We start from the raw sequence: 26,481 nt of genomic DNA, 5'->3' as shown, positions 1-26,481 counted from the left end.
CTATCATTCTATGCTGCTGCTGCTGCTGTTGCTGCTGCTGCTGCTGCTGGTAGTGGTGGTGATATGAAGATGATGGTGATGGTGGTGGTGGTGGTAGTGGTGGTGGTGGTGGTGGTGGTGATGTCGATGATGGTGATGGTGGTGATGGTGATGGTGGTGGTGGTGGTGGTGATGATGATGTGGTGGTGGTGATGATGGTGGTGGTGGTGGTGGTGGTGGTGGTGGTGGTGGTGGTGGTGGTGGTGGTGGTGATGGTGGTGGTGATGTGTGTTTACATGTTATGGCTTGTTTGGAGGCCTGAGGATCATTTCGTAGAGTTGGTTCATTTCACCTTTATGTGGATTCCAGGGATCAAACTCAGATTGGGAAACTTCAGTAGCAAGGACTTTTGCTTCCAAGCTATCTCACACCCCAGGTCATTCTTAACGTAAAGCAAGGTGGCGGTTAGAAAACCACACAGTGCGTCCATCTCTCGTGTAGACACAAGAATTACTAGCTCTGTGCATTGCCAGGGTTGTTGTTTGGTTGGGTGGTTTCAGTTTAGTTCTGTTTTGTTTTCCGGTTACCTTCATGCCTCCAAACAACGTTTCCTTGCTTATAAATACTATCCCTTGCTTTTTGGTATTATTTGGTACTTGTCCATGTTTTCTACGGATTGTGGAGTGGTTCCTCAGTTGACTTTAACTTTTCCTTTATCCTAGTTTGTCTCTCTCTGTCATTACAGCTATAGCCCCCAAGAATTTATGTCTTAATGTTACATTTAACTTTAAGTGATACATATGTTTGAAACCTGTTTGTTTATTTATTTTTACAGTCTCATTCAGTAGCACTGGTTGGCCTAGAACTCATGGTCTTCCTGCTTCTGCCTCCCAGGTAATGAAATCACAAGTGTGCACTACCACACCCAGCTATGTCCTGTCAACAGTCTGTAGCAGTTCTCTGTCCTCTGTGCTGTAAGGTGAGGGCTTTATTAGCATTCTTGGCCTTCGATCCACATCTCCTCCCTTCTTTGTCCCTCTTGTCCATTTTGTTAAGAGATCCCGCCTGGCAGGTTGGGTTCCTGTGGGGATGTAACTGAAGGAAGGATGTGCCTGCACCTGCTTCTGTCTCAGGGAGCAGCTGAAATTCCATCTCCCCAAAGCAGCCTTCTGGGAACCTCTCTGGGAAAGGAGAGATGCGGCTACAATCCTATGAACGAAACAGCAGCCTCGTAGTCCATGAACCTTCACCTAAAGACCTTTGTCCTGCCGGGCGTTGACAACTAGGGGGAAAACAATCAGCTCTGGCCGTGTGCTGAACGAGCACTGGTTTATTTGCTTTTCCCACGCCCTTTCAAGCCAAAGGCAGTAAAACTTCTTCAGTAATATGACCCCTGTGAGAACTCCGAAAGGCATTAGTGACATCGCAGTGGATTTTTCAGAGTAAAGTGTGTGGATTTTCTCAGTTCTTCAGCAATTGCATAGTAACAAGCAGGTTGATCTGAAGTCACTTCTTCATTTTAAAGGAACTGTATTTTTACTGCAGTTGATGTATAGAAGGGGGATAAAGAAGGCGACGAGCCAGGCAGTGAAACAGCTCTGCCACCTAGCGGTTCCTCGAGCTGGAACACTTTGGCATTTCAAAGCACGAGGAGGTGAGGGGATTGAGCTAGTACAGGAAACAAATGCAGCAAATGACCTAACCTGGAAACTTCTATTTCCTCTTCCAATTGTCCAGTCAGAGATGAAAGAGACTGGCAAAGGAAATGGTGTCGGTAAACATGGATGGCCACCAGGTCTCTATCACAGAGTAATAGCTAGCTGCAAAGGGGACTCGAGGTGCAACAAAGGAGCAGACACAGGTCAAACTTGTGACAGTCTCTTTGGGAGTTGTCACTGCAGCAGTATTGGGGTCAGAGGCAAAGCTGACTGAGGCAGTGTCCACGGGGACAATGGGACAGTGACGAAGTCATAAGGACTTAGGCCACAGGAGCTCTCAGCACAGTGGTCTAGAGGCTGCAGTACACTGCTTGATTCAAGGCAAATAACTAGGACACTCAGGTTAACAATAGTAGGCAGTCCTTAGGCATGGCAGTAAACTCATTCCAAATGCCTCAATAGATTCCCAAATTCAAAGATACTGAATTTTTTTATAGAATGGCATAGAACTGACTTGAGGGTATCGGCCTGTATACTTTAAGGCATCCCTACATTGTAAATTCTATGTAAGTAGTCTGTACATGGGTAGTAAAGGTGTAATTGAAAAGAAGAATCCTTTCTGGCTGAGTCAATGAATGTAGAACCCATGAGAAAAGAGAGCTATCTGCATGTGTGTCCAGGCAGGGTCTTATCTCAGCGTTGTTTTAACTGTACATATCGTTATCAATCCCATTATTAAGGTGGTAAAACTGAGGCTAACTAGCCCAGTCATGGAGACAATGAGTCAGAACCAGCATTCAATTACAAACCAAAGTAATTTGCACCCCAGCATCTGAACTGCATCTTAAGTACTTTGTTTTCCCATCTTCTCAGAGGGAAAGGAACGCTGGCTTCTTTCCATCTAACCACTGCCCTCTCCTTTGAAAGACAGCTGTAAAGGGGTGATGAGCCACTCCTAGACCTGATGCCTGCGTTTCGGGGGTTATTTAGTCAGCCCAGCCTGGGGTTCCCTTAATCATACAACATGAGGGGAAATGGCGAATGTCTCATAAGTGGCTGTGAATAGTCACTGAAGTAATATAAAGGTTCTACAAAAATGGCTTCCAACAATCCTGGTATCCCTGCTTTCAACAAGGGGCATTGCCTGGGCTGGGTTTATGGCTCGCTTTGGCCTCTGGATTTGATTTGCTTCTCTAGAATGTGGCAATGTGGCAATATGACATGACCAATTCCAAGTGTGGGTCACGAGAGGCCTGGTAGCTTCTGTGTTTACTCTCTGTACTGTTCTTGCTACTTACTATGTGAGGAAGCCAAGCCTAAAGAATCTGTTTCGGGTCAGGGTCTGGTTTCCTTTAGATCCTCTTCCCTTGTGCTGATTGGGTTTTCGTCAATGTGGAACGACCTAGAGTCTTTTGGGAAGAGGGACCCTCAACGAGGAATTGCCTCCATCAGACTGGCCTAGAGCCACCTCTTTGGAGTCATTTGCTTGATTAATGATTGATGGCACTACCCCTGGGCCGGTGGGCCTGGGCTGTATAAGAAAGCAAACTGAGCAAACCGTGGAGAGCAAACCAGTAAGCAGCATCCCTCCATGGCCTCTGCTTCATTTCCTACCTCTAGGTTTCTAACTTGAGTTCCTGTCTTAGCTTCTCTCAGTGATAGACAGTGAGCCTTAAGTTGAAATAGACTGTGTTCTTCCCAAGTCATAGTATTATTACAGCAACTGAAGCAAAACTAGAAGAATTTTTCAATGTTTTTTCTTTCCTATATATTTGTCCCTGTCTTTCTGTTCCTATATATGGTTTTCCTCTTCTCTTCTTACTTTTTATTCTTCACTCTCTTTTCTGTTGCCAGGGATTAGACCAGGGCTTTGTGTATGCTGAGCACACATTCTGCCACTGGCCTGTACCTCCTGACGTTCCTATCTCCATTTCTTATTGGGATAACTAAATAAGCTATCCTCACTGAGAGGTAAACTCCATGTAGGACATGTGTAATGACTGCATTGAATTAAACAATGGGTGTAGAGCAATGTTTAACATAGATATGCTCACTAGCTGAAACAATCCAGTACTGGAATAAACCAGTCACATTATCTCTTAAAATGTTTGCTTACTTTTAGCCTACTTTTATTTAATGTTCCTTTCCTCCTCCTCTTCCTCTTCTTCCTCCTCCTCTTACTCCTCCTCCTCCTCCTCCCCTTCCTCCTCTTCCTTCCCCTCTCTCTCTCTCTCTCTCCCCCCCCCCGCCCCCACCCCATGTCTTGCTATGTAGCACAGCAGCACAGGGTGGCCTCAGATTCATTACATAACCCAGTTTTATCATTTCTGTGATTTAAGAAAAAATGCTGAAAATGTATCTGTAAATCATGGTTGCTTGTAATTTTATTGCATATAAAACCATATAAAACTCTGCTGTTTGGAGCCGGAGAGATGGCTCAGTGGTTAAGAGCACTGGCTGCTCTTCCAGAGGACCCAGATTTGATTCCCAGCGCCCACGTGGGAATGGGAACTATCTGTAACTGCATATTTTGGGCGATATGACACCCTCATCTGGCCATGTGTTGCACAGACATACATGCAGATGAAACACCTATACATATAAAAGAAAATACAGCATTTAAACAAACAAACAAACAAACAAACAAAGAACCCTCTGCCATTGAGGAGAGGTCTGTTCTGGCGCTTGGGAAAACTTCAGTCAGAGGTTTCCATGAGTGGAATGGTGGGAAAGCCTGAGAGGGACCTGACCGAACATGTCTGTTAGCGTGTGGGTGTTTCTAGTGTCTGCTGGTGAGTAACTGCTCCTCTTGGCAGTGGAAATGCGAACCGAGTCGGGTAGGATTAATTAGCCAATCTTCTCCTCTTTTTCTAGATTAAAGAGTGGAAATGCACAGATGTGCAGCACAGCCATCCTTTCTCAGGCCACTTCTGTTAAGAACCTCTCGAAATGCAAGCTGGGTTGGCTGAACTCATATTTTATATCCTCTCCTAAGCTGTTTGTCAAGGTAATCATATACATTTTAGAAGCATGTCTTCCCAGGGCGAGATGGGAAAAGCAGTATTGATCTGCTAGCTGGATCATATGCACAGTCACCTGTATTTCCGTGCACAGGCCCTGAGGTAGGAAGGTCCTGCTTCTCTCTTCTACTAGCCTTTCGTCTTCAGAGGCACAGCACTGTGACTGCAGGCTAGTGGCTACAAGATAACTCACCCGAGTACCGAGCAATATTATCACAGTTCTCAACACAGCCGACCTCTTAGCTCTGCTAGTGTTAAACAGAGCAGCACATGCATTCTTCTGTCACCTAAGAACTGTGTTGTGGAAGTCAAGGTAGACGAAAGCACAAGTCTCTGACCTTCCCTGTCACCTTCCCGAAAGATTGCTTTCGGCTCCTTCCTTCCCCAAAGCATCTGATCATCTTAGGGGTCAGGCTTCTTTATACATAAACTAACCTAATTTCAGGGAAGAGATATTTTGAGTCATTTAGACTATTGGACTCTAAACTATACCTGCTGACCCCATTCTCCCTAGGCTGGCTCAGGACTTGGTAACAACAGAAGACAAGAGAGGAGCTGGCATGGTAGCAAACCTTTACTTAGCTCCAGCACTTTGACCTAGGGGGCAGAGGCAGACAGACCTCTGTGAGTCTGAGGCCAGCCTGGTCTACATATGAGTTCCAGGACAAGCAAGATGGGAGAGAGAGAGAAAGAGAGGGAGGGAGGGAGGGAGAGAGAGAGAGAGAGAGACAGAGAGAGAGGTGAGCTAAGCAAGAACATCATGGCATTTATGCATGAACAAAATGATCAAAAAGAGGAAAACAAAGTTATTTGAGGAGGAAGAGGAGAAACACCTGTGGAGGAGGCAAAAAGAGTCTTCTGAAGGACCGGAAACCCCCACAACCTATGTTCTCACATGTGCAGCGGAGAATTAGCACCATTGCCAAACTTCCTGAGCAATCGAGCATTTAAACACTTGGCAGTACCTCTTCTTTCCCTGCAAACATAAATGCTTAATCACCCTTAATAATTAACAGAGGAAGCTATTAAATACTTAGTCATGTGTGGAAAACGAAAGTCCTTGGTCTTACATGCTGTTTGCTTTAAGAATCAAAATTTGATTATTTTAATTTGGGGTGGGGGGAGAACTAATCCCGGGGACTCATGCATTCGTATAGGCAAACACCACTGAGCTGTATCCCAGCCCTTAAAAACAATTTCTTTTGGGACAGATTTTACTAAGTGGCTGAGACTGGACTGAAAGCCCTCTGTATTCCAGACAGTATTTGAATTTTCAGTCATCTTGTCTTAGCTTCCCAAGGAGGGGGGATTATAGACCTGTACCACCAAACTTGGCTATATTTTCACATTAAAAATATTTGTTATCTACGTGCGTGTGTGTGTGCGCGTGCGTGTGTGCGTGCATGCCTGCCTGCCTGCCTCTGTGTGTTCTTTTCAGGGTTACTATTGCTGTGATGGAGCACAATGACCAGAACAATGTGAGGAAGAGAAGCTTTACTCCGCTTACACTTCTACATCGCAATTCACCACCGAAGGAAGTCAGGACTGGGACATAAGCAGGGCAAGAATCTGTTGATAGGAGCCGATGCAGAGGCCGTGGAGGGATTCCACTTACTGGCTTGCTTCTCATGGCTTGCTCAGCCAGCTTTCTTATAGAAGCCAGGACCACCAGTTCAGGGATGGCTGATATCACCCACAATGGCCTGGGCCCGCCCCCATCACTAATTAAGAAAATGCTGCCAGTAGGGCATTTTCTCAATTGAGGTTCCCTCCTGAATTTAGCTTGTGTCAGGTTGGCATACAGATAGCCAGCTCAGGGTGTATATACACACAGGTGTCCAAGGAGGCCAGAGGAGGGCATTGGATAACCTGGACCTGGAGTAACAGGCAGTGGCGAGCTGCCCTATGTGACTGTTGGGAACTGAATTCTGTAATGGGAGACATTGTCTGGATGTCTGTGAATGCCTTATTTCTGAGCCTTCTCTGCTTTTCTGTACTTGAACCTAAAACTTTCTTCCTAGTTTCTGGCAACCGTCTAAGTTGCACATCACAGTGATCTCCCACAGTGGGAATGTAGTGTGGTCAAACCTTTCTGTCAGAGTGTTGGCCAACAGCTTCAGGGTTTTAAGAAGGTGCAGCATCTCTGGCTTTCCCAATCCCACAGGGAGAAAACATGAATATGATCATGAACTATGCATAAAGATGTTTGTTACAGTATATTTTTCTAAGATTAGGAAATACAGAGACATAATGGTGCTAATCATAAGATGGTACAGTTTAATAATGAAAACAAAGAGACTTACTGACATAGAAATTAATAACAAGACTAATTTTAAAAATAGGACATACAAGAATGTGTGTGATATAATCCTTTCCATCTGAAGAGGTATGCCCATTGAGGGAAAATGGCTGAAATGTGTGTGTGTGTGTGTGTGTGTGTGTGTGTGTGTGTGTGTGTGTGTGTATGTATATATATATATATATATATATATATATATATATATATATATATATATCAAACATCTGTAACAATATTTTTCCAAGATGTCTACAGTAGGTTTACTTCAACAAAAATTTTTAAAAAATGTTTGCATTACTGGGAACAAAAAAAAATACCTTGGCAGAAGTTAGAGATGAACAAGGGATGCTGGATTACAGCAGTTCAGGTGAGAAGCACTGTGAGTGAGAAACAAGGATTTGCTGGTAGAGGTGACTCAGAAATTGTGTGGACATACCCAGTACTCCTACCTATGAGATCAGTACTCCTATGAGAACAATAAACATAGGCCACGCCTGCAAGCTGGTGATAAAGTTAGTCTTTCAAAAGATGGGGTATGATTCATTGTCGCCCTTGCAGTGCTTCAAATACGTGTTTAAAGAAACATAGCTATCTTTGATGATTTTGGCTTTCAAACTTGTTTAACGGAACTGATGGAGGTCCAGGTGATGACCAGAATATGAGGACGGTGGGACTGGAAGGAAGTAATGAATTCAGTTTGAGAAACACAAGGTGTGAGGGGTTTGTGGGGCCTGTACTAAGCTGTCACTGTCTGGAACCCAGGTGTCTGCTCTGTAGGCACAGAACACAGAATCAGGAGTTTACATAATGGGTGCAAATCATAGTTAAAGCAGATAGGTAAAACTGAGGCGATACCCAGGCTTCTTGGAAGTGCACAGTAAAAGGAGCTGTGCAGGGGGTGTTACTGCTGAGTGCTTTGGGCAAGACAGGGGAGGCCACTGAGAAGGCTAAACAGAAGTAGGGAGCTAGGCCAGCCTGTAGTCAACTAGTCTGGGTTCAGGGCTCGACAAGACTGACCAGCTGGGCCAACTCTATGTTGCTTTCCTTTCAGCTTATGAGGACACCAGCAGGTTAGCATACAGCAAGCACAGTGACCAGTGCTCAGTTCTCCAAGGAGCTGTCACCACAGTCTGGGGTTAGGGAAGCCCCTTTTGTGTCTGATCTCTATTCACTGCCCTTCAGGGTGGGGATCACTCAAGTGTCTAAGTGCTTAGGATGGTTCCTGGTAGCGCCACTGGTACATGTGTGGTTTTTTTTTTTTTTTTCCGGAGCTGGGGGTCAAACCCAGGGCCTTGCGCTTCCTAGGCAAGCGCTCTACCACTGAGCTAAATCCCCAATCCCGCATGTGTGGTTTTAAAGATTCCTACCTTTCCTTGTGTGCCTGGCTTGACAATGGCATACCAACAGTGGCCAGAGAGTTGAGAAGGAAAAGGAGGTCACCAGAGGAGAGAGTAAGAGGGAATTGTCCACATAGCAGATGTTGGAGAGGTCAAGTGCCACAGAGATAAAAATCCCCTACTTGGCCACTTAGAGGCGGTTGATAGTTGTATACACAGGGTCCCACCAGGTCCTTTTCATGTATGTGTTGGTGGGGTTTATGTGTGTACAAAATGCATTGGTGCACATTTTGCATGTATGCAGAAGCACCTGCACTTGTTCATGGTGAGGCCTGAGGGACAGGTATCACTTTCATCTTCCACCTTATTCATTGAATTGAAGTCTCTCAGTCAAACCCAGAACTGGCCTATCTGGCTAGTCTTAATAGCCAGTTTGCTCTGGGGATCTCTGTCCCCACCTTCCACAACTACAATTACAGGCAGGCCACTACTCCCTCCTGACAGTCACTTGGGTTCTGGACATCCAAACGCCGGTCCTCACACTTGTAGAGTCAGCACCTAACCATTGAGCTGTCTCCACAGCACTGGTTTTCATTTTTGTAAAAGAGAAACACAGTATTTATCTTAGCTTCTCAACTTTACTTTAAATTTAGATATAGCAATACTACTATGGTTAGCAGAATGTTGAGAAAACTCTGATTTAGAGGTCTGAGCAGTTTGGGGGGAAGGACTCCATCCGTGTGTGCTCTGTAGGTTGATGAGAAAACTCAGCACACATCTTTTGGGTTCACTGGTGAATTTAAGTTGACATTTGTAGCCATACTTCAATTTATGATTAGCAGAAGGCTTGGTACCCATTTTTCTTCCCTCAAAGGAGTCTCTGAATGGGGAAGGCATGTGTTAGAAGCACTGAGATGGGAGTGATGGCTCTTTGGTATAATTGGGCCAGCAGACTTTCTGCTTGGCGTCTCCTGCTTCCGCCATTTGAAATTCCCCTTGACCACAGGCATAGTGCTCCATTTGCTTCCACTGTCATACCCAGCTTTCACTGGGCCACTGATTTCCAGACTGCTCATCACTCACTGACCACACTGTCTGCTAGCCTCCTCTACATGCTGATCAGCACACAGCTCATTGGCTACAGCCTGTGTTGGTGGCGGCCTCTTCCCTCAGAAGGCCAGTCTCCAATCTCTTTCATGCTCTCAGGCATCTGAAAGACACACTTTCTCATGGGTATGTGCTTGTAGTTGAGCTCTGAGCTCTAGAGACACAGCTTACTGTTTTATGTATTTTTGCCATAGGAAACATGGGAGGAACAGTAGTCTTACTGGGTTGAGGATAACCAGGCAATGTCCCTTTAGCATCTACAACATGCTGCTCTGACTAGCTCACCGCTATGACTTAATCGTTTGTCTCCCTCCATATTCCCATTCATATGGTGAAGTCCTAATCCCCAATAAGACTCTCTCTGAAGGGGTTGGGGATTTAGCTCAGTGGTAGAGCGCTTGCCTAGGAAGCGCAAGGCCCTGGGTTCGGTCCCCAGCTCTGAAAAAAAGAACCAAAAAAAAAAAAAAAAAAAAGACTCTCTCTGAAGATTGTGGTTTTTTTGTTTTGTTTTTTTTGTTTTTTTTGTTTTTTAAGAAGATAACTAATCTTAAGTGACAAGAAATGAGGTACTAATTGTGTGGGTCCCTGTCTGTCTGTCTGTCTGTCTATCTTCTATCTATTTATCTATCTATTCACTTGTCCCATGCAAACCAAGAGAGTCCTCACCAAAAACTAATCTCCAGAGCTGTGAGAAAATAATTTTCTCTCACTTAAGTCATTTGGTCTATGGTGCTTGGTTATGGCAGCCCAGGCTGAGTGAGACATTCATTTGCAAATCTTTTTCATTCATGATGGCCCCCTTGATTCCTCTGACAGTCTAGACTTTTTCTTTTTGAGGAACTTCTCAGTCCATCACCTCAGGTCATATAGTCCAGTCATGAACTGAACTTGGCACCTCTTTTACAGGACTCATGTCTCATGCATGTCAAGGAATTGGGCTGGGTACCAGTGTTATTGTTCCCACACTTCCCCAGTATATGAGAAACATGTGCTATCTCAAGTCACATGATAGAATCCGGGAGAGGTGAATGGCCCTCGGGTCTACAGGATGAACACGGTCTTGTAGAACATCCAGTTAACCTTACATGGGTTGAATACAAAGAAAGCTTTGAACCAGGTTTATGAGCACAGGAGTATACTTACTGGGTTTCTGTGAAGCAGAATGAAAGCATTAGGGATGCTTAGACTCTTCTAGAAGGGATGAGGCTGCTCCTTCTTGTCTGTCAAGTTAGCCTCCTTTAGGGCTCCACGCTGAAGCAACACAGATATCCCTATCTTCTCCCATCTGCTGTTGTTTATTACGATTTTCCGTCTGCTCCGAAGCAGGAGTGGGCAGAGAGGACTGAGGGGGAATCATGTGCTCTTTTAAAGGATGGAACCAAATATTAAATCCATAAACAAAACGGATTGAAGGGGAAAGAGTGAGTCGGAAATGATGACAGCAATGAGTGTCACCCTGGTGGAGGACCACCTTACAGGTGCCAACAGAGTGTTCGGTGATATATGTGGCTGTCCCTTACGGATGCCTCAAATCCAATCAGCATGATGGGATTCTTGAACTGCTGGTGCTTTGCCGCTCTCTGCTGCGCCCCCTTCCATTGTTCGCGCCCATCTAGCCCTTACGGTCATTTATACAGTGCAAGCTGATGACCCGTGGTGAGATTTCCCTTCCCTCTGCTGATAATGACCCTGTCACTCCAGGTTCCTGTTTCAGTGGAGCGTGAAGAGAGCTAGGCTGACTGATTGAGACTGAGCTGGAGTGAAATAGGGTTTCACTCAAGGGTCCATTAGCTTTTCAACATAATTGGCTCAGAGAGGGTGAAAACGAGTTCCTCGAGGAGGCTGCTTCTCAGGGTCAGCTTGCGAACCAGCATTTCCTGGGTCAGAGATATTGTATTTGGCCCACACTAGGCTTGAAACATCTAAAATGGGGATTTTTCCTGCTTTCCTTTAAAATCAAAGGGATCCTGGATCCATACCTGTTCCTGGGACTAGTGTTGGGTCGCCTGTTGTCCTTTGGTGAGGATGTGGCCACTACCCATGTGCTTGCCCTCATTTTACTGCTGCTCAGGCTCATGTTGGCTGTCACGAACGCTTGCTTGGATCTGTGTGCTTTGTTTGTCAAAAATAAAGAAACCAGCATTTACTGAGTGCTTTCTACACATGAACCATTGTGCCTTGTAATTTGCACAAATTACCTCTAAATCTTTTTAAGAATCCAGCGAGCTTTTTTAGAGGGGGTGGGGGTGTTTTGTTTTGTTTTGTTTTTTTGAGACAGGATTTCTCTGTGTAACCCTGGCTGTCATGGAATTTGCTCTGTTGACGGGCCAGGCCTCTAGCTATCAGAGATCTTCCTGCTTCTGCCTCCTGAGTGCTGGGATTAAAGGTGTACACCACCACTGCCCCACCAAATCCAGTGAGATTTAATCTCCATGACTACAGGGACCATCTTTTGCCACTGTAAGAGGACACTATGCCTGTCGCGCCCACCTCGTCCGGCAAGGAAGACGCAACACGGTTGGATTCTTCTCAACAGCCTTTACTGCAGGAGACCTTCTTTGTTGATACAGGGAGGCGGCGGCAGCCAGCCCTAAGTGTTACAGCTCCAAGTGTTACAGCTTTAAGTGTTACAGCTTTAAGTGTTACCGCTTTAAGTGTTACCGCGCCGAGCGGCAAAGCCGCTCGGCTTATATACACAACAGTATGCTAATCTTCTTTCAGGGATTGGTGGGGCACGAGTCACCCCACTGCATCCCAGCTACTTGTCCTCCAGAGATTGGCGAGGCATGAACTCCCATTTAGCATAGTACCGCCCCAGCCAGACTGACGTCAGGTGCAAAACTCCACGCATGCTCAGTACTGTTGTTAGGAGGGCGCCAGATTCACCTCATTATCATACAGCTGTCGCACCGCTCCCTACATCTCCCCCTTTTTTGTTTAATAAAATGACTGGTCTAGATCTGGGTGTCACGTCAATCTTGTCATTGCTCCTGTCTTAGGTCGTTCCTGACGATGACTCGGCCTTACCCGTCGTTGGGTCACCCTATCGCCACCGGGCCCCGTGTCTTAGGTTGGTCCGAGCTCGAGGAAAGTTGCCCGTCCCTGGATACAATGACCCCACATGACTGTGACAAAAATGATCTAGGGCGAACTCTTAATCTTTCAAAGAGGCCAGCCATACATTGGGAGAAGCACCATTGTCAATGGCGGTCATAGCCTGGTAAACAACCGCTTTGTGTCTGGCATGTTCTCTTTTTAAACGGCCAATAAGCCAGAGACATACTCCGCATCCCAGGAGGACAATAGCTCCCCAGGCAAACATGCCCGCCCACTCCTTAAAAAAGGAGAAAGCATTGGTAATCCATGAGGTAAAGTCTTCAATTGTTATGGGGTCCAGCCTAGTGCTGTTGAGGACAGCAATCTGCATCAGCAATTGTCTGGATAGTTGCTCTGCTTTCATGGACCAGTTTCCTTTCAGATAATTTGAGATTTCTTTGCTCTGTTGAGAATGCTGAGAAAAGTTGGCTTGCAAAGGAGTAATGCATAAACCTCTTAGGGAGGAAACGCAAGACAGCTGTGTCATATGATACAGTGCTTCAATTTGTTCTTGAACTAAATCTATCCTTTGATTGGCTAATAGAAGGCCAGATGCCAAATGAGTATTAAATTCTTCTTGTATCTCTAGCGCCATTGCAGTTCTTTCTACAATCTGATTGACAGTCTCAGCCGTCTGTATTTGATTGGTCATAGCAATTGCAGCTGTGGTAGCTGCGGCAACAGACAGCACGATGGCTGAAATTATGACTGCCGTAATTCCAAAATCTCTTTTGGTTCACAGCAAATTAAGAATAGGAAAACTATCTGGGTTTGCCTCTACTGGGATTGGCACAAAGGAGGGAATCTTGACCATTACTGTGGTGTCATTGTTGCCATCTCAGCATTCAGCTAAATAGCAGACTACATCAGAGCTATTACAATTTAAAACACCATTGTTGACATTAGTGCTTATCAGAAAGAAAAAGGTGATCTAACACATACTGAAGTACTAGTGGCAGTATTATGTTCCAAGAGGTTATTATATTGAATATTGGTCAACCTGGTATCATTTTTTCTGGTAGCCGAAACATTATACAGCGTGAAGTTCTCACCCATCAACCTAGCAAAGGGGGTCAGGGATGTATATGCCCCTTGCTCATTGGACAGCACCCATTGAAACCAAGGCCAGAGATTATGCTTGCCAGTCTTATTCTCCCCCCAGTCATACTGTACATGGCCAAGAGGAGGGGAAAATTCAAATCCTGGTAGGAATTGTTTTGTTCTATGGAATGGACTCTGACATGGGGTAAAATTAGGTGGAAACTCTTGATGCAGGGGGCAAGCGGGTAAGACTCTACGACGGGTAGAGCTATTCTGTGCATAGTTACCTTGCCCTGGGCGTGATGGAACACTACAATTATGCATTACAATTAGTGTTGTAATGTTCAGATCAGCAGAACTATCGACTGACATGTCCTCGCTGGGTGAAGAGACTCCCTGGGCAATTTGACTCAAAGCAGCCAGGATGATCCCGGTGTTCATTGTGCTGTCACTTATAGGATTCAACCAATTAGCTAACGTGGCTCTACGTAACCAAATACAGGGCAGGGAAGAGTCTTTAATGGTAAAACATAAGGTATGCAACAGAGAAACGTTAGTGGCGGCATACCGTTGGGGCATTTCTCCAGTTGGCACTATACAAGGAACATCACGCAAACAGGAGGTAGAGAAAAAGGTTGGTAAAACAGTAGAATTGCTATGGACTGGCATGGGTACTGGCCAGGATCTGGCAATAGCCCACAGGGTGATCGAATTAACCTGTATTATCATTCCCAGTAGCAATAGTAGGGTTCGTAGTCTCATCTTCAGAAGGCAATTTTCGAGTCAAGCGCTCAGGTACCCAAATTGGATTTTCTTGATTCTGCGGAAAAACACAAATTGCTCCCCTAGATCTCGAAATCACGGGATCTGGGCCACGCCATTCATCAGTTAAGACATCCTTCCACTTTACTTCTACATTAGTTATAGCTGTAGTAGCAGCATGGCGATCCGCAGCAGAGCGGCCATGCGCATCCAAAACTAAGAAATTTAGAGTAAAAAGAGCTAAAGAAAGTTGTTCTTTTGGTGTTCAGCTGCTGGCAATTCCCTCTTTTTGTTTTTTTATCAGCTCTTTTAAGGTACGATGTACTCTTTCCACAATTCCTTGACCTTGGGGATTGTATGGCAATCCTGTAGTATGTTTGACCTGCATTGTCTGGCAAAATGCCTGAAAGGACTTTGCAGTGTAGGCAGGCCCGTTGTCCGTCTTGAGACTATCAGGCTTTCCCCAGGCTGCCCATGCCTCTAAGCAATGGCTAATGGCATTACGAGCCTTTTCACCAGTCATCAGAGTAGCATGTATAATACCAGAACATGTATCAACAGAAACATGAGCATATTTTAAATTTCCAAATTGAGATATGTGTGTGACATCCATCTGCCAAAGTTTTAGCGGGATCAGACCACGAGGGTTAATCCCTACATGAGGAGGGTGGTGAAATTGAACACAATTCTGGCAACTTAACACCACATCACGAGCTGCAGCTCTAGAGATTTTAAATTTTTGTTGAAGAGTAAAGGCAGGTACATGAAACTTTTGATGAAATTCTCTAGCGAGATCAACCGGAGCAGCATGAAAAATAAACTCTCTACGAGTACTAGCATCCACCAGGGCGTTATTACTGGTCATGGGACCAGGCAAATTAGTATGGGCTCAAATATGTTGTATGAAAAATTTATTTTTTCTGGCCCAAATCAAATTTTGTAATTCTAAAAGAATTTGACATACAGTACTAGTCAACCGAATTGGCCCTGCAATTTCAAGTGAGCGTACCGCATTAACCACATAAGCAGAGTCAGAAATTAAATTAAAAGAATCATGAAATCTTTTGAAAACTTCCAATACAATTTTACATTCTGTAATTTGGGGGGTACCTGGACTATATTGAATTAATACTGGTTCTTGAGAATCAACCATATAGGCACCTACACCTGTTTTGGAGCCATCTGTATAAATATCTAACGCTCCAGACAAAGGCTCTGAGGCAGTGATTTTAGGAAAGATCACTGGATGTTCAGTAAAAAATTGTAGCAGCGGATCCTTAGGATAATGATTGTCAAACTCTCCATCAAAACTACAGCGCAATATGGCCCAATCATCTATCAATGCACACAATGTTTCTACCTGAGCAGTTGTATATGGTATAATAATTTTCTTTGGTGAAATACCAAAATGCTGAATGCAAGATTTAACGCCTAATATAGCTAGCTGTGCAACAGCAGAAGGGTAATATTCAAGGGTTTTATTAGGAGAAATATGGGGATAAATCCAAAGAAGTGGACCTTGTTGCCATAATACTCCTGTAGGTTGACGAAAAGTTCTCAGTATACACAAAAGCAGATCTTCCTCTTCCTTATACCTTTTTAGTATTGCCTTTTCTAGTCTTTCTTCTACTTTCCTCAAGGATAATCGTGCTTCCTTGGTTAAAACACGGGGTGAAGTAAGCTGAGAATCCCCTTTCAGGATCTCATAAAGTGGTTGTAAATCTACATTGGGCATTTTTATATAGGGTCGAATCCTAGTAATTTTTGAAAGTCATTTAATGTTTTTAAATGGTAATTCAATTTTTTGAGGAGAAATGCTATGAGAAGTGATTTTAGTTCCTAAATATTCTCCCATTTGGCCCATTTGAACCTTTTCAGGTGCTATGAACAATTGATTGTTTTCAAGTACCTTAACCACTTTTGTATAGGCCGCTTCTAGGACGGCTAGTATAAACATTTAGCCAGCCCCCTGGGGAGCTTGCCCAGCCAACTTAGGCTTCTAGCTACAGATGCCGGCTCCAAAAGCCAATTGAAACTTTTTATTTATTTGTTCCTTTCTTGAAAGGAGTTAAAGCTACATCAATGGGTGAATCAACCAGCATTTAAAGTTTTAACCATTTTTTTTCCTTTTAAACATGAAACACAAAACATTCAAGCAACGAGAAGCAAAACCCAGACATAAATTGACATACATCCACAGCTTGGTGCACCAAGGACAAACAATAGACACAGAGGAAAAGAACTAGATGGTGTTCCACCAAAGGGACCCAGACATCCTACCTAAAGAACCCAGAACCAGAAACAAGCACTTCTCCAATAGGAGCCAGCAAGGAGGCAAGACGTCTCCCACCTCCTTCTGTTCCCAGGAGAGCTTCAAAAAACTTAAGCTCACTTCCTTCTTTTGCCAAAGCATCTGTGGAGAGTTCGGGAGGACTGTTTTTCTCAACCCCATTCTCTCTCTTGCCTAGGGTGTATATTGTCTCTAGTCAGGGTCCAAAGACTAAAAGCATCTATGAGAATCGACTTTGCTTCTCTAGATTTTAACATAACTCTAAAAGAACACATTACCATTATTACCTTTTGACCACTACCATTACCCCAAGTCTTTATCTTTGCACATGCTTTAAATTTCTGTGATACTTCTGAATTCTGCTTACTGGGGCCTTTAAAATCTGTATCCACCACCTGAGTTCCCATTCTAGGGGTCAATATGAGTCTGGTGGTGGAACTGAGGTGGAGTCTTGTGCTTCTTTTTGTTGCTCTGCGGGAGGCCCGGGACCCGATGGTTCTACCTTTACTTTCACTTTCTCTAAGCTGTCAGTGATGCTTTCTAGATTGTCTGACATTTCTAAGGTCAAGGCTTTTAAAGAATATATCTTATTTGTTTCCTGGTCCTGATTATCCTCTTTTTTCATCTCTGCCTTCTCGCTGTTCCTTTTATCTCCTTTTCTTTTCTTTTTTTCTTTCAAGACCTTTACTCCCTCTGACATACTTTGTTGATGCTCTGCAAGGACCCTCTGACCTGTCCTAACTGCTCTAACCGCTTCCCACACAAAAAAAAAAAAATAAACAAAATTACAAGCCTTACCCACAAAGGATCCATTGGAAACAACATTGCTGCAGACTGCAGACCTTTTAGCCTCTAAACCAAGGCTTCCATCGTCTCTGCTCACCTCCAGAGAACTTTATCGTCCCTTACCGGGAACTTTTCCGACGTCGCTCCTCCTGAAGCTGAAGAGTTCTGAGATCCACGAGGATGTCCTCGTCCCCGTACGGGCCACCACTTTGTCGCGCCCACCTCGTCCGGCAAGGAAGACGCAACACGGTTGGATTCTTCTCAACAGCCTTTACTGCAGGAGACCTTCTTTGTTGATACAGGGAGGCGGCGGCAGCCAGCCCTAAGTGTTACAGCTCCAAGTGTTACAGCTTTAAGTGTTACCGCTTTAAGTGTTACCGCGCCGAGCGGCAAAGCCGCTCGGCTTATATACACAACAGTATGCTAATCTTCTTTCAGGGATTGGTGGGGCACGAGTCACCCCACTGCATCCCAGCTACTTGTCCTCCAGAGATTGGCGAGGCATGAACTCCCATTTAGCATAGTACCGCCCCAGCCAGACTGACGTCAGGTGCAAAACTCCACGCATGCTCAGTACTGTTGTTAGGAGGGCGCCAGATTCACCTCATTATCATACAGCTGTCGCACCGCTCCCTACATATGCCTAGCATAAGTGGAGCTACAAGGCAGGAGCTCAGAAGCATGTGTTGCAAAAATGCATAAATAATCAAGAAGACATTTTCATAAATAAGGAAGCCAAGGCCCAAAGTAGTTCAACAAGTTGATCAGAATTCAGATGGCTGGTGGGGGAAGCGGGGCACAGCTCGGATTCATAGAAGAGTATGGAGGAGAAGGGGAAAGGCCTTGGACCACCGTGGCTATGCATACAGAAGGCACACTTACTGAACTGATTGACAGTGATGCCCGGCATGTCCTCATTGGTACATTGAAAAGATTGCAAGGTTTTGTTTTAGTTTATAAATCTCCATCTGAAAGCTGATGGTTTTAGGTATCCAGAGCTTCAAGATTCTCCAAAGGGAAGATTATGTTTTACATGCAACAGGAAGAGTGTAATGTTTCTGTCCACAATCAACCTGGGCTGCATACATGGAGTCTGAGGCTTCCTTTACTGGAGGATGGTGCTTTCTACTGCCACAGTGCACAGAGATATATCAGAAACCTTCTTTATACAATCCACAAGAGTCCCCAAGGCTGGCTTAAAAGGCATAGCCTTTTCAAAGAGAAGGGGGAGTATTCTGGCCGAAGGAGAGAGGGTAAAGGTGACTTAGTTTCCAACTCAGTGCTGATGAATCCCAAGCTGGCGAGTCATTTTGATGTCTCACAGACAAATATCACAATTCAGAAAACTGCTGTATCCTCAAGTTGCACATCAAAAAAGGACATATTTTGTGTGTGTACACGTGTGCAGCGGTGCATGCATGTTGGGGATGTTGGGGTCAAATTCAGGGCCTCCCTCAGATAGGCACACACTCTACCACTAAGCTACACACCTAGCCTAATATGCCATACTTTTGTTCCCAAACCAGATTTTCTCCACCCCCCCCCCCCCGTCTATCTGTGGCTATTTATTCTTTCATTTCATAAGCTCCAAAGTTTGGGATTTTCTATCATTTTTTTCTCTTTATAAACTATATATTCAAATACTTTTCCATCAAATATCTCATCATATTCCTCCTCTCCTCCGTCCCACTCAAGGACAGCCTCTATACTTCAGATACGGCTGGGCTCTGTGTTTCTAGGCTCTTTCCTTTAATATCATTATATACTACCGTCAGATTCCTCTAAAACATCATGCCTCAACCCACGTCCCGAGTCTGTGTTATCTTCTCATGGCTTGGCATAGCATTTCCCAATGTGTGCTATGCAACACTTCAGCTCTGTGGGAAAGGAATAGGTGTTAAGTGAAAAACAGATTCTGGGATCAAACGCTAATGTTGAGAAAGTTATGAGTCACTTCTTTCCCGAGGGATGATTCATAGCTTTGATATGTTAATGTGCCTTATTACACAGCCTTCCTCAAGACGTGTGCTTTCACGGAGGCCTTTTTGGTAGAGAATTTCACTGGCCTTGATCCTCATGAAAAGCATTTGGGAAATACTGGTCCACCAATTCAAGTCCACACTCCCTGTGATGATTAATTTTACGTGTCAACTTGTCGGGACCATGGAATGCCTAAATATTTGGTCATCCATTATTTGGGGTATGTTTCTAGATGGTTCTAGCACTGAAATTGGTACACTTAGTAAAGCATATCCTTCTGCCTAAATTGAACAAAAAGACTAACAGGCAACTTTACTTGCCTGGCTACCTTTGGGCTGGAATGTTTTTTATTTTTTTTTCTTTTTTCTCTCTGAACATCTGTTCTTCTTGGACCTCCAATTCCCCTTACAGATCTCTTATTATTTATTCTTACTGTGCATTTTTTGGTTCAGGTGTGTATGCTAGAGCATGCATGTGGAGGTTTGAGCACAGCTGTATGGAAAAGATTCTCTCCTTTTGCTTTATACGGATTCCAGAGATTGGACTCAGGTCATGAGTCTTGCCTTGCAAACACTTTACCTGCCATGCCCTCTCCCTGGCCCTCACCTTGCAGATCCTGAACCTTGGTGATCATGCAAGCTAATTCCTGTGAGTACGTATAAACACATAGACAGTCTCTGATTTATGAGAATTAGGCTTGTGATTGTTTGACCCTAAGATGGGTTTTATCAGGACGTAACTCCCATTGTGCTCCATGGAAGGAAACTGGAAATGAGCTGTTGCAAGAATGAATCTCTGGCTGGGATGAGACTCAGGGGTTAACCTGTGGAGGCCCTGAGCTAGATCCATAGCACTGGGGCAGGGGGAATGAGGTGGGGAGGTGGGATTCAACCTTTAATTCAAGGCCCAAGTGAAGTCCAATCGCTGCAGCTTAGAGTCATTTTCAGAGCAATTAAGATCCTGAAGGGTCTGCTGTACTCAGGGTACATAAGTCAGGTTCTCTGCGAGTGGGGATCTGGCATGAGTAGTATGTTAAGTTCTCCAGGTGTTTCCAGGACATAAACATGGTTTAAAATCAGTGCAGGTTGTCCTGATGCCTGGACCCCATCCTCAGTGTCTACTCAGTAGATTTGGGGTGGGCCCAAGAATTTGCATTTCTAACAGTTCTTGTGTGCTGCTGGCCTGGGGGGGGGGGTATCTCACCTTGAGAGACTCTGTCGAGAAGGATCAGGGACCCAGGTCCCTAATGTAGACTCTGTGGAGTGAGGAAAACCTGGTAGGAGGCACATTAAAGGAGTAGCTGAAAGCATTACTTTGCATAGTAGCTACCAATTGGGGCCAGGCTTGGTGGCAGGTGCCGTTACCCATTGAATCAGTTCCACACAGTGTTTTTTTGCTAAAAATCAGTTAATCTTTTGAAACCAGAGATTTACTTATACATAGGCCTGGGATTGTAGCTCAGTTGGCAGAGTGCCTGTGTACCATGCAAGAAACCTTAGGCTTTATCCCTAGCCCGGCATGAAATGGACATAGTGGTGCACTCCTGCAATGCCAGCACTCGGGAGGTAAAGGTAGGAGGTTCCAGAGTCCACAGTCATCCATGGCTACAAAGCAAGTTGGAGGTCACCCTTGCCTACATGAGACAGTGTCTCAGTAAATAATAAACAAATAAATAACACCCCCCCCCCCCAAAAAGGCCTAGGCCTCAGTAAACCTTTCAAATGAAGGTAGTCATACCAGTTAATACAGAAAAACTAATTAACTAGTAAAATGGTGGAAAGTGAAAGAAAAAATATTGGCTCAGGACCTCCAAGACCAAGTTCTCAGCACAAAGGAGATTTCTTTGTCCCAGAGGAACAGAGGGCAGGGAATCAGAGACAGACACAGGAGATAGAGGAAGAACAGGAAGGAAACAGGGGAGAAAGGGAAGGGGTATTTGGCCCCATGGGACAAAGGACTGCCTCTGGATAGAGAGGAGACAGACTAGGCACATAGGAAAATGGCAGTTTATAAAGGTACAAGGAGAAATCTGTGTTAGGATGAGGTGTTTAATTTTAATTGGATATGCTAATTAGGTGAGCCAAAGAGGGCTTTTGATTGCTGGACTTCAATACTTCGATAGCTGGACTTTGGTGGTTAGCCTCAGGAGGAAATGGACCTTGGGGGTTAGCTTTAGGAATGTAGTCTTAAGAGTTTTTAGCCAGGCAGAGGGAATGGGGGAGAAGGGCAAGGCGCTTGGGCTGGCCAGAGTCCCTTCAGAAACAGTATAGTAATTTTGATATCAGCTACTAAGTTGCAGGGTAACTTGTCACACAACAATAGCTAGCAGACAGAATTAGCAGAATCCCCATGGAACTACAATTTTTATGGCAAAAGCCCAGGCTCTAGCAGCTTTGGCAGGCTAAGATCAAGTCATTGGTAATGAGGAGACCAACAGCCTGAGGAATTTCCCCCTTAGAGACCTCCAATGAACAAAGTCAGATTCTTGACCACATTGAAGAAAAGAATTTCAGGACAAGCCAGTGTGAAACCAAGATAGCAGTGTTAAAAAATGTGAAGAGAGTGAGAGACACGTCAGGGTAATGCACATCCACGAGAAATAGGTGTGAGCTATGTGTCTTTGCAATGATATACTATTTATGTAATTTGGTGGTTTTCTAAGTTACTTAAAGTTAAGTTCTCTAAGTTACTAAGTTATTTAAAAGTTGTAATTTTTAAAAACAATTTAGTTTTATTCTTCTTAAATTATGTGTATAAATTTGTGCCCATACCTGGGTCTGTGCCTATAGATGCTACTGCACAGAGTCCAGAAGAGGTTGTCAGATCCCCCAGAGACGGAGTTACAGGGGACTTTGAACTGCCAGATGTGGGTACTGGACTCAGGTTCTCTCTTCAACACCCAGCCATCTCTCAAGGTCTTTGAAGAAAGTAGTTTACAACAAGGTTTAAACATCAACAAAGTTTAAAAATTAAGTAAAAATAGACAAGCTGATTTAATTATTCTTCTTAAAGAATTTTCCTTAGTAAATGAACTGATAAGGTGTTTTGTGAGTTATCTATTGGAACTTAGGAGGAGAGAGGAAGAATAGAACAGTTACATTCATGGCCACAAGCATTCAGGCCCTAAGCAAACACTTCTGTTTTCACTGTGTTTATTGGGCTTATGAGGAGTGTGGGTAACCCTAAAATAGCTTCTTTCCAGAGTGTGGGTGACCCCTAAATAGCTTCTTCAGTGAAATGTCCCATCCTAGCCTGGATAAAGAACTCCCAAAGGCTGTGTAGATGGTCTTCCCCTTCAGAGATAACTGTGCTTTGTGAATATTCTCATTTCTCAGGAGACCACATGCAGGGTCAGGGGTAGGGGGTTGGGGAAGGGGCAGAAATATATATCACTGGTCAAGTGTGATACCTAGAGGGAGAGTGCCTGGAGCCTTAGTTGAGGGGTCTTGCTGACTGTCAGTCAGTAAGCAGATGAATCACCAGCCTGGCCTTACCCTGGGGACACTGGATGAAAAACATTCAAGCCCTCCCTTTTGTTTGTTCTCTTTTTCTTTTTTTTTAAAAAATAGATTCATTCATTTTATTTTGCATGTGTGTGTGTGGCCTGCATGTCTGTTTGTGCATCACAGGCATGCTTGCTGTCTACAGAGGTCAGAGAGGGCATCATATCCCTTGGAACTGGAGTGATGATTGGATGTAAAACACCATGTGGGGGACTGGAAATCAGAAATAAGTGATCTTAAGCACTAAGTCATCTTGTCAGCCCCTCAAAGCATAGTCTATAACCATTATCCCAGTGACTCTGCTTGTCAGGTCAGGTGGAATTACATTCCCATGGTGCCCATGAAGAGAGTCTGAGAATCAGAGAGCCAAGGGACATCCTAGAGCTACACAGTAACAGAAGGAACAAGTCACTCTCTGCTTAGTCTGGGGCTTCCTTCCTTCCTTCCATCTGGGAAGCCAACTGTTAATTTTCCTAGGCCAAGAGGCTTGAGCCATCAAAGCCCAACTCTGCAAGTCAGCCAGTGAGCAGGATGTCTTTGGGCAGGATAGGTGGCTCAGCAGGTAAAGGTATTCGCTACGTGAGCCTGGAGACCTGAGTTTGTTCCCACGAACCGACTCCACTGATTACAGAGTTCACCTCTGATCTCCACACATGTGCTCACATACGCACATCATGTCCCCCATGTAATAAGTACATAAGTAAATGAATTTTAAGAGAAATAGGGTGGCTGTGAAATGGCTCTGTAGGTAAAGGTCTTTTGATCCCTGGAACCACATGGTGGAACAACTGACTCCTGACTCCTATGCTTGCTCTCTGATCTCTATATAAATACAGTGGCATGTATTTACACTTACACACACACAATACATATTAATAAACATATACTTAGATATATATTAATTAAATATATTAAATTATACATTACACAAACCATATATTTGATTATCATATAATTAATATTATATTACACTATGCTAATATTATATATGCTAATATATAATTATATATTGATCATATTATAAAATGAACACACACACACACACACACACACACACAGACACACATAAAGAGACTAGAGGGTAAGCATGGAAGTCAGTTGTTTTCCCACCCTGTGGTCCCAGGGATCAAATGCAGGCCTTCCAGTTTAGCAGCAAAGACCTTAACCATCTCACAGCTACCCTATTTTTCAAAAAATTTATATACTTATTTATATATAATAAATATACATTAACTGTTATATACAATGTATAATAATTATATAATTGCATATATATATATATACATATAAAAAAGAAGGGGAACCCTCTGTCCTGTGTTTCTCTCTGGGAACGTTTCTCTGACTAGCACATAGAAGCCCTAATGAGCCAGTGCTCCTCTGCCATTACCGTCTATTTCCAGAGCATCCCATGCTGCTGCTCTCCTCCCCGGCCAGGATGGTAATCTCTGATTGACCATCCGATATGGCATCTGTAGCTCTGTCCCAGCACATCACATCATCTTCGTCTCTTCTGTGTCTCCACTCTTTTAGATCTTGGGTGCTTTATTTTAGAGTGCCTGGGCTTCCTAGAGTGGCTTCAGTCTAGACTCTAGAGTGGCTGAGTGACTGATTGAATAGAGCTGAAATTCAGTGACATAGTTGCAAGATATGTTCAATTACACTAAAGCTTTTCTTTTAACTCTTTTATTTGGCAGTAATTACAGACTCCCGGGACTTCGGAATCTAAATCTACACACATGTTCTGGTTTGATCGCTACAGTGTTAGTGCCGGGAGGCAGGTGCTGTTATCAATGTCCTTATCTTCATATTTAAATGAGTGCCTGAGAATTTCCTTCCCATCGGAGATCCTGAGGTGGTGACTACAAGTTTTCCATTTTCCATCCAACAGCTGATTGTCGTTTCTATAGGGCTGGGGGTGGAACCCAGGGCCTTGTGTACTAGGCAAGAGTTCTGTTACTGAGCTACGGCCCCAGCCCCTAACAAACAGCTGACAGTTATTTGCTTTTCTTTCTTTCTTCTGACGTGTTTTCTCTTTGATGACAGAGCCCAAATCACGCTAAGATCTGACATGTAATAAACATCCAGTAACTGTTGATTTAAATTGAATTTCTGCTTTAGTAACTTAGAAGATATATATAGGACTACTCTCTGGCAGAATGTTTGAAAATGTCATTTGGAAGTTGTGTATGGGCTGGCAAGGTGACTCAGCAGGAAAAGACACTTGCTGTGCAAGCTTGGTGAACTGAGTTCGATTCCCAGAACCCATGTAAAGGTGTAAGGAGAGAGCTGACCTTACAAAGTTGTCCTTTGACCTCCACACTTGGCTCCCTTTCCCCAGCCACCAATACATAACAAATAGGTTTAAAAGTTGTCGGGGTTGGGGCTGGGGATTTAGCTCAGTGGTAGAGCGCTTACCTAGGAAGCGCAAGGCCCTGGGTTCGGTCCCCAGCTCCAAAAAAAAAAGAAAAAAGAAAAAAAAAGTTGTCTGGGAGTTGAGTGTGGGGTGCGCTCAGTGGCAGAATGCTTGCTCTGCACTCCATCGACATCCCTAAAAAAATCCCTAAACAAAGTCCCAGTGGTTATCTAGGATTCTAATCTATTATACTCTGATTGGTGACCAAATTTACCCTTATTCTTTAATCAAAACAGATTGGGGGTCAGGGTGGGGAAAGAGATAGACAGAGAGAATCAGAGTGAGGTGGAGAGGTCAGGGGTCTGAGAAAAGAGGTGAGTGAAATCTCTGCACAGGGGACCCTGCCTGAGAGAGGCAGAGGAGTGCAGGCTGTCCAATGGGGGGCAGCTTTGCTAATGGTGTGGGGCAAGGCAGAACGGAGGGGATTGAGAGTCAGGAAGAGGAGGGACCAGAGGGTGACTGAAACCAACGAGGAAGCAAGTCTAGAAATAAGAAAAATGGAGAGACCAAGAGGCTGCTGGGTTGACCAGAGCGGCTGCGGAACCACCTAGAGGCCAGGGAAACCAGGATCTCCTCATTTCAGCCTAGCCACCTCCAGAACATTTGATTGGTGCTTTTATCATCATCTGTGCTTCTCTTTTATAAAAACAAAAGGAAAAGTGTTTTTCAGTGAATGATTACTAATTTTAAGGCTGTCACCATCGACACAATGTGCTGGTATTCTAAAAACTGACCATAGCTGTCCTGTCACTGACAAGCAAGATTTTTTTCCTTACTGTTGCACCTCCTGATTTTGAGAGGGAACTACTCATGCAGAAGACATGTCTCCTGGAAGGAGTGGTGGGTTCTGAACCGTGTTTGGAGTGAGCAGGATTGCCTGGTCTAGGGCCATTCATATCTGTTAAGAGTGGCAGCTCCAGTAACAGTCTGTCTCCTGCTCCTTGCACCAAGTTCCTTTTGCTTGGGAGTGTGTTATTGAAGAGACGTTTAATTGTAGGTAAATGACCCTTGCCTTCTGTCATAATTGAAACTTCATCTGCTACAGTTAATACATTTCACAAACCAGTAAATCTTGAGGGGCAGGAACCCAGTGTGCTGTGAAGACAAAGGGAGGAAATAGTTTAATCTTCTCTTCTCTACAAATGGTTCACTTGTAAGCAGAAAGAGCTCTTTTGATACACTTTTTGTTTCTTGTAGTCTCTTTTTTCTC

The 26,481-nt window shown here is 44.2% G+C and overlaps 2 long non-coding RNA genes across 3 annotated transcripts in view; one reads left to right on the top strand and one right to left on the bottom strand.

Moving 5' to 3' along the window:
- The window catches only part of LOC102548337 (uncharacterized), a 31,899-nt gene extending 6,940 nt beyond the window's left edge, over positions 1–24,959 (top strand). For both annotated transcript variants that reach the window (XR_010065901.1, XR_005503821.2), the window contains exons 3-4: positions 4,512–4,644; positions 24,553–24,959. This is a non-coding gene — a long non-coding RNA (uncharacterized LOC102548337). The remainder of the gene's footprint in view (positions 1–4,511; positions 4,645–24,552) is intronic.
- On the bottom strand, positions 14,035–18,018 carry LOC134486622 (uncharacterized). Its single transcript, XR_010065900.1, has 2 exons — positions 17,499–18,018; positions 14,035–14,357 (listed from the first exon to the last, which is right to left on the bottom strand). It is a non-coding gene; the product is annotated as an uncharacterized LOC134486622 (long non-coding RNA).
- Positions 24,960–26,481: the final 1,522 nt, after the last annotated feature.

Source organism: Rattus norvegicus, chromosome 4, assembly GCF_036323735.1.
Source record: "Rattus norvegicus strain BN/NHsdMcwi chromosome 4, GRCr8, whole genome shotgun sequence".
NCBI lineage: Eukaryota > Metazoa > Chordata > Mammalia > Rodentia > Muridae > Rattus > Rattus norvegicus.
The sequence above is the reverse complement of the archived record's forward strand: the minus strand, read 5'-3'. Positions and strand labels throughout refer to the sequence as shown.